Below are 17,797 nucleotides of genomic sequence, written 5' to 3' on the forward strand. Positions count from 1 at the left end.
AGATTCACAGTTGAAAAACATACTGAAAGAGCATTCTTGGATACACAAGGATTCCTGGGATTTTTTAAGTAAGATCTCCTGGGATATGTATCAGGATGATTTAATCTTTGTGACAATTGACATCAGAGATTTATTTTCAGTTATACCCCATGAGGTTAGTATTGAATGGTTTTATTTATACCTATGTCAGCATACAAATATGGGACATGATCAGATTCTTACAATTCGTACCTTAATGGAGCTAGTATTCGACAGCAATATAATTATATTTCAACAGCAGCTGTTCAAACAATGCAGAGGAGTTGTGATGGGGGCAGCATGTGCCCCCATATTTGCAAACATTGTTCTTGCATATTGGGAGTTGGAATACTTTATACACTGTCCATATTCTCGCTACTGGCCATATTACGGCTATTTTTTGGACGATATTATTATCCTGTGGAAAGGGGATAGAAAATAGTTGGATAGAGTTTTCCTATATATGAAAGCAAGCACAGATTTTTTGAAATTTACCATAACCACAGGGGATGAAGATGTCAGATACTTAGATATTACCCTTAGAAAAGATAACTCAACAATTTATAGGAAACCTACTTACTCAAACACCTTATTGCATTACAACTGGCACCCCCTTCACCAAAAGAGGTCACTCGTTAAAGGGCAGGGGGTACGACTAGCTAGAATGGTATCTGACTTAAATGAGTTTTTGGTACAAATGGATATACTTAGAGATATGTTGTATAAGAGAGGGTATCCAGATATGTTTATGTCGGACATAATGGAGGAAGTGAAAAATAAACAAACTAATGCTCATTTATTTCCACTTTTTGGGACAGCAAATGTTGCCCAGGTAAGAATTATTGAAACAGAAAAAATGATTTTAAAAAAGCTGCAGTGCTGACCTACAATAAACAGTTTCAGGATATTAGGAAAATTATTTACCATAATAGGAGTGTATTTAGTATTGATCCAGAGTATTGTAATATTGTAGGGACATCCCTTAGAATTGTTTACAAAAAGGATGTTAGTTTCAAAATCATGCTAGAAGAGGTTAAACAAGTGGGGACAGAGTGGGGGGATGAGAAAATGTGGCTGTTGCCTACAATGTAAATACATGTTAGAAACTAATGAGCTAGATATTCCCAACTATGGCAAGTATGCACTTAGTAGGAAATGTAACTGCAGTAGTAAAGCGGTTGTTTACTTAGCTCTTTGTACACAATGTTCTGGTTTCTATATAACTATCAATACCTTTAGAAGCTGCATATACCATCATTGCTATGATATTAACAAAAATGATAGTAAGAATGCTTTGGCAGCACATATTGCAGCAAATGACGGACACGAGTTTAGATTTGTTATTTTTGATCACGTTATTTTAGGAGATAGAGGGGGTCCACTGAATGATTATTTAGAACAAATAGAGCTTAAATGGCAACTCCGTCTAATGCTGGTAACTATCCAGGTTTGAATAGTGCAGTTTCCATCAGCTCTATTTTAAGATTAAGAGCTAATTTATATCTGTGATTATGCGCATGTATAGTATCGAAATTTTATCATTGATTTTGTATATGTGTATATTAGTATTTATTTTACTAAATTTGTATATATAAATGTTTCTTGTAGGCTGTATCATTTACTTTTAAGTAGGTGGAGTTCATTGAATGTTAATCATTAGGGGTATGGTATATAAAAAGATGGTGCTGGGTTTGTATGTGTATTCTGATGAAGTTTCTACTTAGGAAATGAAAGCGCTAAAAATAAACTACTTTGGAGTAGACTTCTGACTTGGTTCCTTCGTTTTTTGTTTTTTACCAGTTTTTGTGGCTTTTGGACATTAACTTTATAGAAGCAATATTTAAAATTGTCCCTACCTTAGGGCCTTTGTCCCCCCCCCATTACTTTTGGCTTTGTCCAGAATTATTGCGCTAAGAAGTTGAGAAGTATGCCAGTGTACATTTCTTAAGGCTTTCAGTTGTTTAAAATTCAGGTAACATTTCAGTATGAGTCAGTTGGTTTTCACCCACAATTTAATTTGTAATAGTAGATATCCAGTCCTTTATGAAACCCTAAAATTACTGTCTTACTCACAGACTCCAGTCATCATCAACACAGCTGCTTGTGATCCTTCATGTGATAAACGGATTGTAAGAGTTTTGTTTCCATGTAATGAAGGGCAAAATCAAAGCAAGCTAAACTTATTGACACAACTCTCTAAAACATTTTTTTCTAGAAAACACTGAATCTATACTTAACCAACATATGGATGTTTAACTGTGGTGTACATTTGGAATAGCCTGACATAGGGCAACACAAGTGCAATAATATATAATTATGCAAAATACAGACCATCTTTGTAATCCTCACACCTTTGCCACTGCTTATTTCCACTTCTGCCTTCACTTTGGCTCAGGGTAATCTATTAGCTACTACTTACTTTACCACTTCATGCCTTGACACAGTTTACTTTGTCAAACAGCTTTTGTCTGCACCAGATCCTTTTGCTCCTTTTCTTATATTGCTACCTTAGGTAGATCAACTGATTCTTTTGACCTCCCAAAAAGCTGTTACTCTGCTATTTATATTCATTGCTCCAATGATTTATCACATCTATGATGTTATGTGACCAGATGTATTGGCAATGTAAGTTCTAACAACTTTATTATGTATTCCGACAAAGGATGATACTGCCAGCACAGCTATCTGGAATTTTGTAAATAATTATATGTCATTTGTGAATATCCATGACTCATATAAAATGTTTATGTTACAAATATATTAGAACTGTACATCATATAAGATGGTTTGTGCAGACGTGTGCTAAAGAGGTATTTTACAAAGTATTGTTTGAAATGTATTCACAGTGCACCCTACTGGAATAGAACAGAAATGTACTGTAACTGTTTAAATGTATATTTTAACAGTGGAAACTGGAATATAGGATGTTAACCTCAGGAAAAATAACTGAAATTAAATTACTTCATGGCTAGGCCATAAGAAGATGTTGTCTTTCAGATTCAATGCAACAAGGAGACACACTGTCTAAAACTAAGGAGCTTTATGTATTGTCTTGGAAGTGTTTTATTGTTTTATGAATTCAACCATTTGCCAAAGATCTGAGGAAAAGCCCTTGTCTATGTATTTTTACAGGTAGATACTAAATGCTACAAGCTACCATTGTTTTCACCTGGGATAGTCAGATGACAAGAAATTATGTAATTCTGCAAGCTATCCTAGCAGTAATATTTGAGATATTGATTTAAGAAGTCTCTTAGTGAGAGATAGCATTCTGTATTCTGTCCTGGACCTGACAAGATCCATTCACCACATCTCTGCCTTGCTCTAAGTAAGCCTAGGGAATGGTATAATTCTCTTAGATATAATCAGGAATATAGCAACACTTAGTTTAGATGTTTTTTATTTATTTATTTGAGACTCTCCTGCAATGTTATTTTAAATATTTCTTATGATTTTGAACTCTGATGTCAGTGTAAATATATACTATTTTGTTGTTCTTTTATTATTTATTATTAAATATATTTAAACCTTTCATTGTAGCTGATATTTGTAGAGCTCTGAGAGTACTTGCATATTTATTTGGTGACACTGTGGGCCACTCCTAATAGCCATGCCCTTGGTCAAACTACCATTTGTATTGATAGTAACATTACACAGTAAGATTGGACACCCTTTGTTAAGGGCCTTAAAGTAGCTGATAAGGGGTTCTGGTGACAGTGATAACTACCTTATAGTCTGGGCAGAAGGGGGAATAGCTGGTAAACCTATGCCAGCCTTTCCCAGGTGTGTGTGTGCGTGTGTGTGTATGTGTGTGTGTGTAAAACAAATGTCCAAGAGTATGTGTGTCAGATACTTGGACAGGGACACAAAGCACTGGTTGGATAGAGAGAGTGTTGCAGGACTTGGCTTGGAACACTGGCTAAGGACTCATCTCTATAGCTGTGCCAGTGGGGAGTCATATTGGGGATCTGGAGGAAGAGGGAGAAACCAGCCCCAGACTGACTGTGGTCTCTGTGTGCTCTTAAGGGAAATTGCACTTGATGCAGTGAGCTGCATCTGGAAATACTGTGTGTGTACTTGTCATCCACCCACTGTACGTCCCCCTCCCCACTGGTGCCAGTGGTGAGGATTGAGGCTCCTTGATTACTGGTCCAGTGATGGGGCATCACATGTATGACTTGCTTATTGTATGCAACTGTTGACTGCATCTTGGCTGTGCATCCAGCACTTTTCTTCCTGTGCTTGCTCAGTTCCCAATTAATTAAACAAAAAACAAGTTAGCAACCCAGCTTGAACCATGAAATAGACACTATAGAAAACTACAAACTCATAGGGAGAAAGGCACATTCTGAGTACACTACAAACAGGAATACAAATGACCCTTGCCTTTAGAAAAACAGCCACTAGTAATAGGAGTCCAAAGCCATAACAATGGAGACAAATGATAAAACAATCAACATGGCAGCTTGCATAGCTGGTGACTGTGTACGGAGGAGTTATTAGCACTAGGCACCTTGGGGAACATCTACACATGTGGAAAGCCAAATGACAAGGATACTGCTGGTTGCAGATGGGAACATATACACCTGTGGAAGGATGGTGAAAGAAAAGTACCAGTCATGGAAACAAAAGTGTGAAAATGGCAGCAGAAAATGTGTGATAACAGCCACAAGGGCAAAGGGGGAGATAAAATCATCCAACCACCACCACCATCCTGCAGATGTGGAAGAGGCCAACGACTACATCCCATTGTCCAACATTAGAATGTACGTAGACTACTAGCAGCAGGGATCCTCCTGCCAAGTCATTAAGGAACTCTGGGATTCCACTGTCTGAGGAGAGACAACAAGTCTGGGAGAAGTGCTGTTGTCGAGAACCTGCCCACTTTCACACCTGAGGAAAGGCCCATCAAATCAGATACTTTTCTCACAAGATTTACATATGATAATCAGCATAATATTGAGTTATTAGCAGTTACCACAGCAGCCAACCTATAGGATCTGTGTGTGGTTGTACAACATCTATGCAGTCATATCTGTAAATGGCAAGAGTAAGTGTGTGCCCCTCATCTATGTTTTGTTAAGCTATAAGTCACTAAGAGCTGATAACATGAGATGGTCATTCTTGATGACCTGCTGCAGGAATGCCAACTGACATCCAAACCACTTTTTGTGATATGGATTTCAAGTCAGTGGCTATTACAAATGTGCCTTCCAAACTCCCCTGGGCACATTCTAAAGGGTGCGTCTTCCACTTTATTCAGTGCACTTGGAGGAAAAGACAGCACAGCATTGTCTTCATCTATTGTACTGGTCTGATACAGATTTCAACTACTTCTGAAGTATGTTGTGGTTCTGGATCTCATTACTAGCTGCGAGATAACTAAAACCCTTTTGAAATGAAGCTGCTATTTCATTAGTCAACTGCAATGCATTATGTGGAAGATGCCTTTATACTGTGGTCAAAGCATTGTTTAGGGACATGTTGTTTCAAGGTACACCACCTAGTCTCTTTGTTCCCACGTTGTGTGTCAGATCTATGTGTATGGCTACCCCACAGTCAGTATCGTGCTGAGGCATGGCATTATGGGCTGCAGTGCCTTCTAGGTAAAAGACAGTTACACCTTACCTCAGTGGTGGAAGTGCAGTAGGGTAAAGAAAACTGGGTGGAGTCAGTCAGTGATCACTTCATAGCTGGAATCCCATATACCCTCCCCCTCAGCTTTATTTAGCTCACCTGTGTGAGGAAGGATTGCTTACAGTTGCTGGTCATCGTGCATATTATGCCTCAACTCAGACCTCTCAACTAATCGGGGGCAAATTTCAACAGAATCAGGGACAAGTCAAGAAAAAATCAGGGACAATCAGGGACACTTTTAAAATATTAGTGCTATTAGCTTGAACCATTGACAGAATCAGAGCATATGAATTAATACACATTTTCTGAAGTAAAAGAAGTCTATAACTCTTAATTATTGTCATTATTCATTAAGTGTAATTCACCAATTTTCCTCCAAAAGTCACTAGTTTTAGGAGGGATTAACAGGGACAGAGCTAAAATTTGAGTCAAAATCAGGGACAGTTGAGAGGTATGCCTCGACTTTCTGCAGAACACTGCCTAGTATCTGAAGCTCTAGGGTACACATGCAGTGATCTGTGTAGGAGGTCTGCTGGTTGCTGGGAAGTGCAATTATTGCAGTTATGCAGTATGTTAATAGTATTTTGCTTTGATATTGTTTTATTGTTGAATAAAGCATGACTGCTTCTTTTTGAAGAATGTGACCGAGGTTTCACCTCTAGGTAAGTAACTATATCTCCTTTTTAGCTATGCATGCCTATCTTTCACATTTGAGGTGCTCTGCCTATTTAAGTCTCGTTCTCACTGTTCATAGGTAGGTACTAGGCTATTGGCCCTAGGGCCTATATAAGCCTAGCCAAAAGGTACCCTGGCTTTCGCCACCCAAGAAAATTATTTTACTGTGCCACTGTCGAGCAGAGCCACAGAAGTCATCCCCGGGGTGAATTTCCTATCTCCCATCCAATCATCAAGATTTTTCTTGAAGAGTGCTAATGAGGAGCTTTGTTTGATATAGATAGGTAGTTTGTTCCAGAGTATGGGAAGTTTCTGGGACAGGAATCTATCCCTCCAGCATGTTCTGTTTATTGTGGTGACAAAGTTTAGGTCCCTAGAGCATGTAGCTCATAGGGACTGGGATTTCTTTAAGTGGAGCATGTCTAAAAGCTCTGGGTTTGACATAGCTTTGTGTGTTAGGCAGAGATCACCTCTGAGAAGGTGATATGCGACGGAGTAAAGCTGCAGTTTTTTGAGATGGTCTGCATAGGGCTTCTGCTTGAGGCCAGTAGTCCTCTTTGTGAGGTATTTCAGCGGCCTTTCCAGTTGTTGTAGATGTCTTGTGAGGTACATACCAAAAGGGGCATTGTACTCTATAATGGGTCTAATGAGTGACAAGTAGAGGGGAACAATGACCTCTTTTTTCCTGGATGAGAAACCTTTTGTGATGAGGTGTGCCACGTAGAAGGATTTCCTGACTACTGTGGCGATGTGATTATCAAAGGAGAGACTACTGTCCACCTGTGTCCCAAGGTCTCATCACACTTTCGGTGTTATGTAGACTACCGCCTATGTGGTAGTTCATGGGTACAGAGTTTTTACCAAAAGGGATGACAATGCACTTTTTGGCATTGAGCTTGAGGCCATGGCTTTGACACCGGGCATCTGTCTCAGCGAGGCCCTTTTGTAGGATGTCCACATCTTTTGGAGTTTTGATTATGCCTCCTAGTTTGCAGTCATCTGCGAACATCATTAGCCAAAGATCTTCTGTGTTAGCCTGTATTTCAGAGAAGTAGATACCAAACAGTAGAGGACCCAGGACTGAACCCTGTGGTACTCCACTTGTCACTGGTCTGAAGTCGGATTTGGAGTCTGCTACTTTCACAGTGTGGGTTCTGTTAGTGAGCCAGATGGCAACCCATCTTGTGACATAGGGATTTATACCTAGTTTAGTGAGTTTACCTATAATTCCAGAGTGGGGGATGGGGTCAAAAGCCTTGGCGAGATCTAGATAGGCTGTGCAAACCACCTTACCCTCATCTACGGCTTTGATGACCACTTCAAAGAAGTCTATTAGGCTTAGGAGACATGATCTGCCTTTTACAAACCCGAACTGGGTGGGGTCCTGAGTTTGGAGATTACCAGTGTCATTGTTTATAAGTTCCATGATGATACATTCCATAGCCTTGCAGACCAGGCTTGTTAGGCTAATGGGGCGGTAGTTTCCGGGGTCTGTGGTGGCTCCCCCTTTGTGGAGTGGGATAATCGCCACCGTGTGCCATTCAGTGGATACATAGCCTGAGGTGAGGCTATGATTGAACATGGTACTTAGGTGGGGTGCCAGTTCGTTCTGTAGTTCATGTAGAACACAGCCTGGGATGTTGTCAGGTCCCATGGATGCTGTGTTCTTGGCTTTGGGTAGTGTGTTTTTTACCTGTGCAGCCATGATTACGCTAACTTTTCATTCTTCTGGTATAGAGATGGGCCCTTTAGGGGATGATGGGGGGGGGGGTAAAGTTAGCACTGAACCTATCTGCCAGTATGTTGGCAATATCAGTTGGTTCTGTATATTTAGTGCCAATGTGCTGTAACTCAGAGCAGATCTGAATGTTGCCATTGATATTCTTGACATAGCTATAGAATGCTTTGTGGTTGTTTAGAGTCAGCGGCAATTTTGTTTTCATAACTAGCTTTGGAGGATTTTATGAGAGATCTCAGCTTCCTACTGAGGCTGATCAGGGAGTTTCTCCAATCATGGGATTTTACTCTTTTTTGCAACAGTTTATTTCTTCTGTTGTAGAGTTTGTTTATGGCAGGGACCACCAGATTGGCTTCCTTTTTTTGGGGGATAGCATCTTGGTTCTGTTAGGGATTGCACGATCCATGCACTCGTGTAAGTGCTTATAAAGTGCATTTGTGTAGGATTCAGCAGTCATACCTCTATTGTCCGTCACCATGAGTGTCGCGAAGTTTGCCACTTCTGTCTTAAGAAGCAAGAAGTTGGCTTTGGAGAAATTTTTTACTGTGGTTTCCCTAATGGAGGGTGGGGGAGGGATGTGCCTGTCTAGGGTGATTAGCTTGTGGTCGGATCTGACCAACGAGGAATTGACCTCTGGTGTGGAGCACCGCTTGCCCATATTGGTAATAACCAGGTCTAGGATACTGCTGCCCCTGATGGGGGTGTGGATAAGTTGATCCAAGGCATTGGAATTTATGAATTCCAGAAAATGCTGAGCACAAGAGTTGGTACATGAGTAGTTTTCCCATTTAATGGTGGGGTAGTTGAAATTGCCCTTATTAGGGTGTTAGGTTGTACCTTAATATTTTCCAGTGTATCAAGAAATGAGGAGTGGGAATCCTGGGGCATGGTGGGGGATCTGCAGCAAGCTACAATTTGGACTGCGGTCTTGTCCAGAGTTATTTGCACTTGGAAAATCTCGGATGCATTATGCTGAGCAACTAGCCTGGAGGTGTGGATATCTTTAATGAATATGGACACGCCTCTGCCTTTAGTGCTTTGGTCCAGGTTAGGTGGCCGAAAGATGTGGTATGAATTATAGCCTGGTAATGCAGGGGTACTCTCTGGAGCCTTGAACCAGGTCTCTGTCACTGCACAGATGTTGATGTTCTCCATTTTAAGGAGTGCCTTGAGTGAGTGCATTTTGAGGTTTAGACTTCTAGCATTGAGTAGCAATACCCTCAGATTCTTCTTGCTTGTACCTGTTACGGTGGTGAATTTGTCATTTGAACCTTGCCTAGAAAAGGCACTATTGGGGTGGCTAGAGCCTTAGCCAGTGTCTGGAATCCCAGGGGCGACAGGTGCAGGCCACCTCTGGCAAAGCATAGTGGTTTGTCGATCATGTCATCCCAGGCAGACAGATACTGGATCCCCTTAGAATGACACCAGAAGCTTAGCCAATTGTTGAAGTCAATCATTTTGTCCTTGTACTGTGGTATCATTCTGGGTGATGACAGGATTCTTCTCAGAGCTAGGGTCATACCTGCCTGGGCTACAGGATTGGACAGCTCCTCCATGTCCCTTTTCCTGTAGTCCAGGGTGGTACGTCTCAGGTCATTCACACCAACATGGACAATGACAGAGTCATATTTGTACTTGTTGTGGAGTGACCTGAGTGCATGCATTATGTGGCGGATCCTGGCACCTGACATTCAGTTGACAGTAACTTTCTCCTTGTTTAGCCTGGTGAGTGGAACATCAGTGTGCCTGACTATAGAGTCACCTATGACTAGAGTGTTGGGTACGTTGTTATGCCTTATGGGCTGTGATTGAGTGGCACACTGGTTTTGTGGACTATGTGTCATTTGGGTTGTGTTGGTTATTGTGAGTAAATGGTGGATATTAGTTTTCCATTGGCTGCCGCTGTGTTACTGTGCATGTGTCTGCTGCTCCCTACATTCCCACCACACACTAGTTTTTCTTTCCTGTCACAGTGCTGGGCTTTGGATTTGCACTGCAAGTCATTCAACAAGCAGAATCCACGCAGATCAGCTTTGCATAAGAGGTCTTTGCACTTTTATCATATAATCTTATTATGGTTATGTTACTAGTCACATCTTTACTGAAATGCTCTGCCAGATAAAATGTTTTTGAAGGACTAGATCAAATCTGTTTTTGCGATGTGACTGTCATGAACTTCAGCTTATGAATGAATGAATGAATGAAACTTTCAAGTCAAAAACCAGAAGGCAATATCAGAATTTGTATGAAACATGGTAAGTAAAAATTAACACCTGCCAACATTATATATCTGGAAATTAATCATATTATAAACTGTCTTTCAGCTTTTCCTGGTTAGGGGTCGCCACAGCGGAACTCCGGTCCGCTAATGACTGGCAGTAGATATTTTACGTGCTGGCTTGCCGGACCTAATGCACAACCTTCAACGAAGGAAGAATTAATCATATTATAACAGAGAAATAAATTACTTTTCATACCACTACTAGTTTTATTTCTTATTCCCTCAATTTTTTTTCAGTATTTTTTCAGAAGTTAAATTTTTGCTTCTTTCCTTCCTTTCTTTGAAGTATTCTAATGATTTTACTTCTTGCAACTCTTTCTCCCCTGACAACTGATTATTTTAGCCTTAGGTGTTCAAAGTGTCACTCAGTTGTATAGTATTTATCTAGCATCCATCTATGAATAATTTAATTGTTGGGGTGTGGCAATGGAGGTCTTTCTTACTCTGACAAGCAAACAAATACAAACAAAGTAATCCTGGAATTTGGTGCAAGTCAACGTGTGAATAAGTCAACTATCATTCTGTGTTCTCCTGTTTCATAATTATGGTACTTTATGAATCTCAGAAATGCAGCAAAACCAGAGATAAAGCATACATATGCAATCAGCTACCACATGTGTAGTGCTACCCTCCTGTACCAGGTCAGGGATTCCTGCCTTATTATCATGTCTTCAGACAAAGTTATTAGGGTCATTTTTTTTCAAAAATTTAATTTTAATTTGCTGCCACCTATGGATAACTGTACAAATTTTCAAATTAGCTTAGCTGATGAGTTTTAGATTGAGTCAGGTTAAACCATTGATGCCTCAGACAGAAGCTAAATTCAGTGAAGAGAAAGACTGCATTTCTTTCCATGGCATTTTGCAGCTGAATGCTCTAACAATTTAATCACTAATTATCCTTTATAAATAATTACACTATTAATGGAACCCTTTAATCATTTACATCTTCAAAAAAAATTCTTATAAAATAAAGTATTTACCAGTACAGAAATAACCAGAATTTAGGGATGTAGCCAAACATTTCAGATTTATATACCAAGCTTCCATTCAGTTGCCTCCTGCCAGAATAACTGCAGTTTTTATAGCAGATATCAAATATATGCAATTAAGCCTGAAGTTACACACTGTACAATACTCATGCAAGAATTCAAATTGGACAGCTACCAAAATACATGCCTCAATGGAGACCCATTTGCCATTTTTGTTGGCTCACTTGGGCAATTTCTAGCTCATTTATATGTTTTAAGACTAGACACTTCATGTTTTATAGATGGTCAAATGCTGACCTCTCAACCATTAATTTGTATATCATGAGTTATGGCAGTTTAACAAAAATCTCAAAGAAATGAAAAGTATATCTATCTATCTATATATATATATATATATATATATATATATATATATATATATATAAAAAAATATATATATATACATATAATTCAGATACACAGACATGCATGAGTGTACACATGCAAATTAATACAGATATAGATTCATTTCTTCAGGTTACTCTTTCTTTCTAGAGTATTCTGTTCTACTGGCTCTGTTCTCTCTTGATTTGGAGATAATCTCACAGCTACTTTCTTTCAGTTTGATCAGCTCACTTTTGCTCTCTGATCAGCTCAGTGACTCTTCTGATCAGTTCCTTGTTTCTCACTCAGTGTATATGCTCATGTATGTGCCTCAGAAGTCTCTTACAGATAGAGCCAATGTGCTAAGACAAGTATACAAGAAAGATTAGCTTCAAATACAGAATATCTTTGGGCTTGCAGTCATCATTTATCAATCAAAGGAATATTTTTCCTTGACAACTTTGTTTCTAAAATTAACTTTTAAAATTAGTGCAAGGGTGTATCATGATGAGATGTAAAAGTATGTAAAAGTATAGTATAACTGTGGGGAAAAATGGCATGGATGCATAGTGCTTTGCATAGTATAGCTACGTGGGACAGAATGTCATGGACACATATTGTTGCATATAAAGTAGCTATGTGGGATAGAATGGCATTGATATATAGTGTTACATATAGTGTATCTACATGGGACAGAATGTCATGGACACATGGCATTGACTATAATATACCTATGCTGGACATAATATGTAGATGCACAGTGTTGTATATAGTATATAAGTATGTGAGATAAAATGGCTCAGGTGCATTGTAATGTGTATATTATAGGCTTGTGGGATAAAATGGCATGGATGCATAGTGCTGTGTATAGTATAGTTATATGGGATACAATGTGAAGGACACGTAGTGATGTATATAGTATAACTTTGTGGGATAGAATGGCAAAGATGCATAGTATTTTGTATATTATAACTATGTGAGATAGAAAGGCACGGATGCATAGTATTGTGTATAGTATAACTATGCTGGATAGAATGACACAGATGCATAGTGATGTGTATAGTATACCTATGTGGGACAGAATGGCATGGATGCATAGTGATGTTCATAATATAGCTATGTGGAATACAGTGATAAGTATGCATAGTGTTGTGTACAGTATAACCATGTGGCATAGAACAGCAGAGGCACACAGTATTGTGTATAGTATAGCTATGTGGGATAGAATGGCATGGATACATATTTTTGTGTATAGTATAGCTATATAGTATATACTATATAGTATAGGATAGTACTATATACTATATAATATAGCTATGTGGGATAGAATGCTTTATTGCATAGTGATGTGTATATTATAACTACATGGGACAGAATGGCACTGAGGCATAGTGTTGTGCATAATATAGCTATCCCACATAGCTATATTAATCACAAAACTATGGGTGGATGCAACTTCTTGTGTATAGTATAGCAATGTGGGATTGAATGCGTGCATACATAGTTTTGTGTATAGTATTGCTATATGGGACAGAATGGCACGGATGCATAGTGATGTGTATAGTATAGCTTTGTTGGGTAGAATGGCACAGATGCATAGTGTTGTGTACAATATGTCTATATGGAATAGAATGGCAAAGATACATTGTGTATTGTATAGTATAGTTATGTAGAATAGAATGGCATGGACACATGATGCTGAATATAGTATAGCTATGTGGGATACAATGCATGGATGGACAGTTTTGTGCATAGTATAACTATGTAGGATAAAACGGCTCAGGCATATAGTGATGTGTACATTATAGCTATGTGGGATAGAATGGCACAAAAGCACAGTTTTGTGTATAGTATAGCTATGTGGGACAGAATGGCACAGATGCACAGTTTTGTATATAGTTAATCTATGTGGGATATAATGGCACTGATGCATAGAGATGTATACAGCATAGCTTTGTGGGATAGAATGGCATGGCTGCATAGTGTTGTGGATAGTATAGGTATGTGGGATAGAATGGTATGGACATATGGTGTTGAATATAGTATGTGGGATATAATGCGTGGGCACAAAGTGTTTGTGTATTGTGTAGCAATGTTGGACAGAATGGCACAGATGCATAGTGTTATGCATAGTATTGCTTTGTGGGCTGACATGGATGCATAGTGTGCTGTTAAGTATAGTCATGTGGGTGAGAATAGGTTCATAGAAGGTTACTAGGCTAGCAGCCTTACAGACTTTATAAGTCTAGGCATGTTAATCTGGGGTTGCCCTAATTGTCCTTGGTTAGATGGATGTACTTTACAGATCTGCACCAACTATCCCTGTTCATGAGGGACATGGGTGCCACCCCCAGCAAAAATCTGTGGTCACCCATCTATTTGTCCAGATTGCACTTGAATAGGGTCATTGAGGAGCTCTGCTTCACATGAATTGGAAGTTTATTCGAGAGCAGCGGCAATCTCTGGGAGACATACCTGTTTCTCCAGCATGTTCTGTTAATGTCATTGACAAAGCTGAGATCCCTACAGCGAGTGGCTCTAATGCCATTTGATTTGCTGATGTGCAACATTTCCATCAGCTCCAGGTTAGAGACTGCCCTGTAGGCCAGGCACGAGTTGCCTCTCAGTAGCCTATATGATACAAAGTACAGTGACAGGGCTTTATGTCTATCCATGTAGGTTATGGTTTGGAGGCCCTGTATCTTCTTAGTGAGAAACCTATGTGGTTTCTCCAGTTGCTGCAGGTGTCTGTTGAGACACATGCAGAGGGGAGCATTGTACTCTATTAATGGTCTGATTAGGGTTGAGTAAAGTGGGGTTATAACATCCTTAGACCAGGATACGATGCTTTTACTTATGAGATGAGCAATGTAGAAGGCTTTCCTTACCACCATGGAAACCTGGTGGGCAAAGTTCAGATTGCTGTTGACCTGTGTTCCCAGATCTCTCAGCACTGGGTTTGAACTTAGAGGTGTGCTGTCAATATTGTAATTAGTGGTGAACTCCGCTTTACCAAATGGGATAATAGTGCACTGTTTTGCATTTAGTTTTATACTGTGACTTTGGCACCAGCCATTTGTTTGTGTTACCTTCTCCTGTAATATGTTAACATCGTTGGGGGATTCAATGATTGCACCTAATTTGCAATCATTACCAAACTTAGTAAACCAAAGGCCATCTACTTTAGCCTGGACTTCTGAGAAATAGAAACCAAATAGTAAAGGGCCCAGTACAGATCCTTGTGCTTACGCCACTGGTGATGGGTCTACTGGTAGAGCTGGAGTCACCAACTTTGACAGTGTGTGTTCTGTTGGTAAGCCAATTAGCTACTCATCTAGTAATGGAAGGATAAACATCTAGCTGGGAGAGTTTTTCAGTGATACCCGAGTGGAGGATTGTGCAAAAGGCTTTGGCTAGGTCCAGATAGGTTGTATGCACTGTATTACCTTCATCCAGGATTTTTGTGACTTTCTCTAAGAAGTCTACCCAGGTTCAATAAGCAAAATTTACCCTTAGGAAAGCCAAACTGGGTTAGGTCTAGAGCTTGAAGGTCGCCTATGTCCTTGCTGATAAGATCCATGATGGTCATTTCCATGGCCTTGCAGACGAGGCTGGTTAGACTTATGGGTCTATAGTTCCCAGCATTGGTTGATGCCCCCCCCCTTTTATGCAAGGGGATTACTGTTGCCATTCTCCATTCTGCTGATACAAAGCCAGTTCTCAGGTTATGGTTAAAAAAAACAGTAAGTGGGTTAGCTAGGTCCTGTTTTAGATTGCTTAATAAGCAACCTGGGATGTTATCTAGTCCCACTGAGGCCATATTTTTGGCCTTGGAGAGTGCAGCTATGACTTGATCTCTAGAGATACTAGGTATGGCTTTGGGATATGGCTAGTGGCAACAGGGGGTGAAGTTTGTGCCAAATCTGTCCGTTAGCAGCCTCTTGTTCTTGGACATCAGTTTCTTCCATTTGTTATACAATCTGTACTAGATGTCCACCTATGTGGCTTGTTTTTTCAGGAGGGCCTGGTTTTATTCCAGTCAGGTACAGCCAAGTCTATAAAGTTGCTAAAATGATTATACAGGGCAGTTGTGCAAATCTTTGAATAGGAGTCATTATTGCCTGTGATTGCTGGGTGTATAAAACTTTTTATACCATCACTTAGTGGCTGTAGTTTGCTTTAGAGAAATTCCTTAGTTTTTTTGCTCCTTTGGGGGTGTGGGGTCCAACAGTTACTTTTAATGAGACTGATTTATGGTCTGACATTACCAAGGAGGGCACCACACAGGGGGCAGTGCAGTGACCACCCATGTTGGTGAGTACTATGTCAAGAATATTAAAGCCCCTTGTGGGGATGCAGACTGCCTGTTCCAGAGCTTATGCATTGACAAAGCCCAGGAACCTCTGGGTGAGCATGTTTGAGCTTATGTATGTTACCCAGTCAATGGAGGGATAATTGAAATCTCCCATGACTAAGGTTTTGAGCTGTATGGCGAGTGACTCCAGTAAGTCCACATAGGCATTGTGCTTTTCTTGGTTCATGGAGGGAGTCCTATAGCTAGCAATGATGTGGTAGGTTGTTTTGCCTATAGTTAATTGGGCATGGAATAGTTTGAAAGATTAGACTGTATAACCAGTATCGAGCCATACTTGGCTTTAATGAAGATGCATACACCTCCACCTTTGGTTCTTTCACGCTCATTCTGACATCTGAACATGTGGAAGACATTGTAACCTTGCACAGCTGGGGTGCTCTCTGTGGCCTTGAACCATGTTTCAATGACTGCACAGACAGCAGCATCTTCCAAGGTGAGGAGTGCTTCCAGGGAGTGCAGTTTCATGTTTAGACTCCTAGTATTAAACAGCAAAACCTTGAGTTTCTCTCTAGTAGATTTTGCTATGTCAGAAATGTTGATGTTTTGACATTGCCTAAAAAGGCACTATGGTGGAAGCAAGCATCTTAGCTAGTATCTGAAAGCCTAGGGGAGACAGGTTCAGACCATCACTGGCAGAGCAGAGTGGCCTGTCGACTATGTCTTCCCAGGCTGACAAATACTGGATCTGCCTGGACTGACAACAGAAGCTAAGCCAATTGTTGAAATCAATCATTTTTTGTTTATACTGTGGCATCATCCTGGTTGAAGATAGAATGCTGCTTAAAACTAGGGTTATACCTACCTGGGACACATAATCTGAGAGTTCAGTCATGTCTCACTTCATATACTCCAGGCTGGTACGTCTCAAGTCATTCACCTCAATATGGAGTATGACAGAGTCATAACTGTACTTGTTGAGTGACCCAAGTGCATGCATGATCTGATGGATCCTGGCACTGGATAGGCAGCTGGCCGTGACCTTCTCCTTCTACAGCCTGGAGAGGGGAACATCTATGTGTCTCACTATGGAGTCTCTTATGACCAAGACATTAGGTTTTGAGGTGTTTTGCCTTAGGGGCTTATTTGCTGAGACACTGACATGTGTGTTATGTGGAGTGGTTTCTATACATGTTGAGGAGTCTGCAAATAATTTGTGCTTAGGAGGTCTCTGATATTTTGGTAGGCTTCTAATGAGTACCTCCACGTATGTGGGTTTATGTGTCATATCCTGAACTTGTGTGAGAGGTGAAGTGCATGAGCTGACAACCTGTTTGATGTCTTGTTTTTTGTTACGTGGGAGGATTGCTTCCAAATAGATGGTGTAATTACATCCCTCACATATAGTATTTGTTTCAGGACTAAGTGGTTGTGAGTATATATGAGGCAATTACTACATTGCCTCAGGACACCCAGGTGAATTAGGCTGGCCAGAGAAATGGTTGGAAAGCGATCATCCATAATGGCAGGTTTATACCGTAGTACTGTTGGGGAGTGGGTAAATTAGATCAGTTTATGATGTAGGAATAACAGATCAGTTTATGATGTAGGAATAACAGAGGGGCGTATTCTGATGACAGTTTAGGCTGAAGTTGAGTTGTCTGCAGTGTTCTACTGATGGACGTCTAGGGAAAACTTAAGTTTCCAGACATTTGAATCTATGCAGGGCAGAACAAACCCCTGTTGCATGATGGGCAGCTACGCACAAATGCGAGGCTTAAA

This window comes from Protopterus annectens, chromosome 13.part0 (genome assembly GCF_019279795.1).
Source record: "Protopterus annectens isolate FY-2018-M chromosome 13.part0, PAN1.0, whole genome shotgun sequence".
In the NCBI taxonomy this organism is placed as follows: Eukaryota; Metazoa; Chordata; order Ceratodontiformes; family Protopteridae; genus Protopterus; species Protopterus annectens.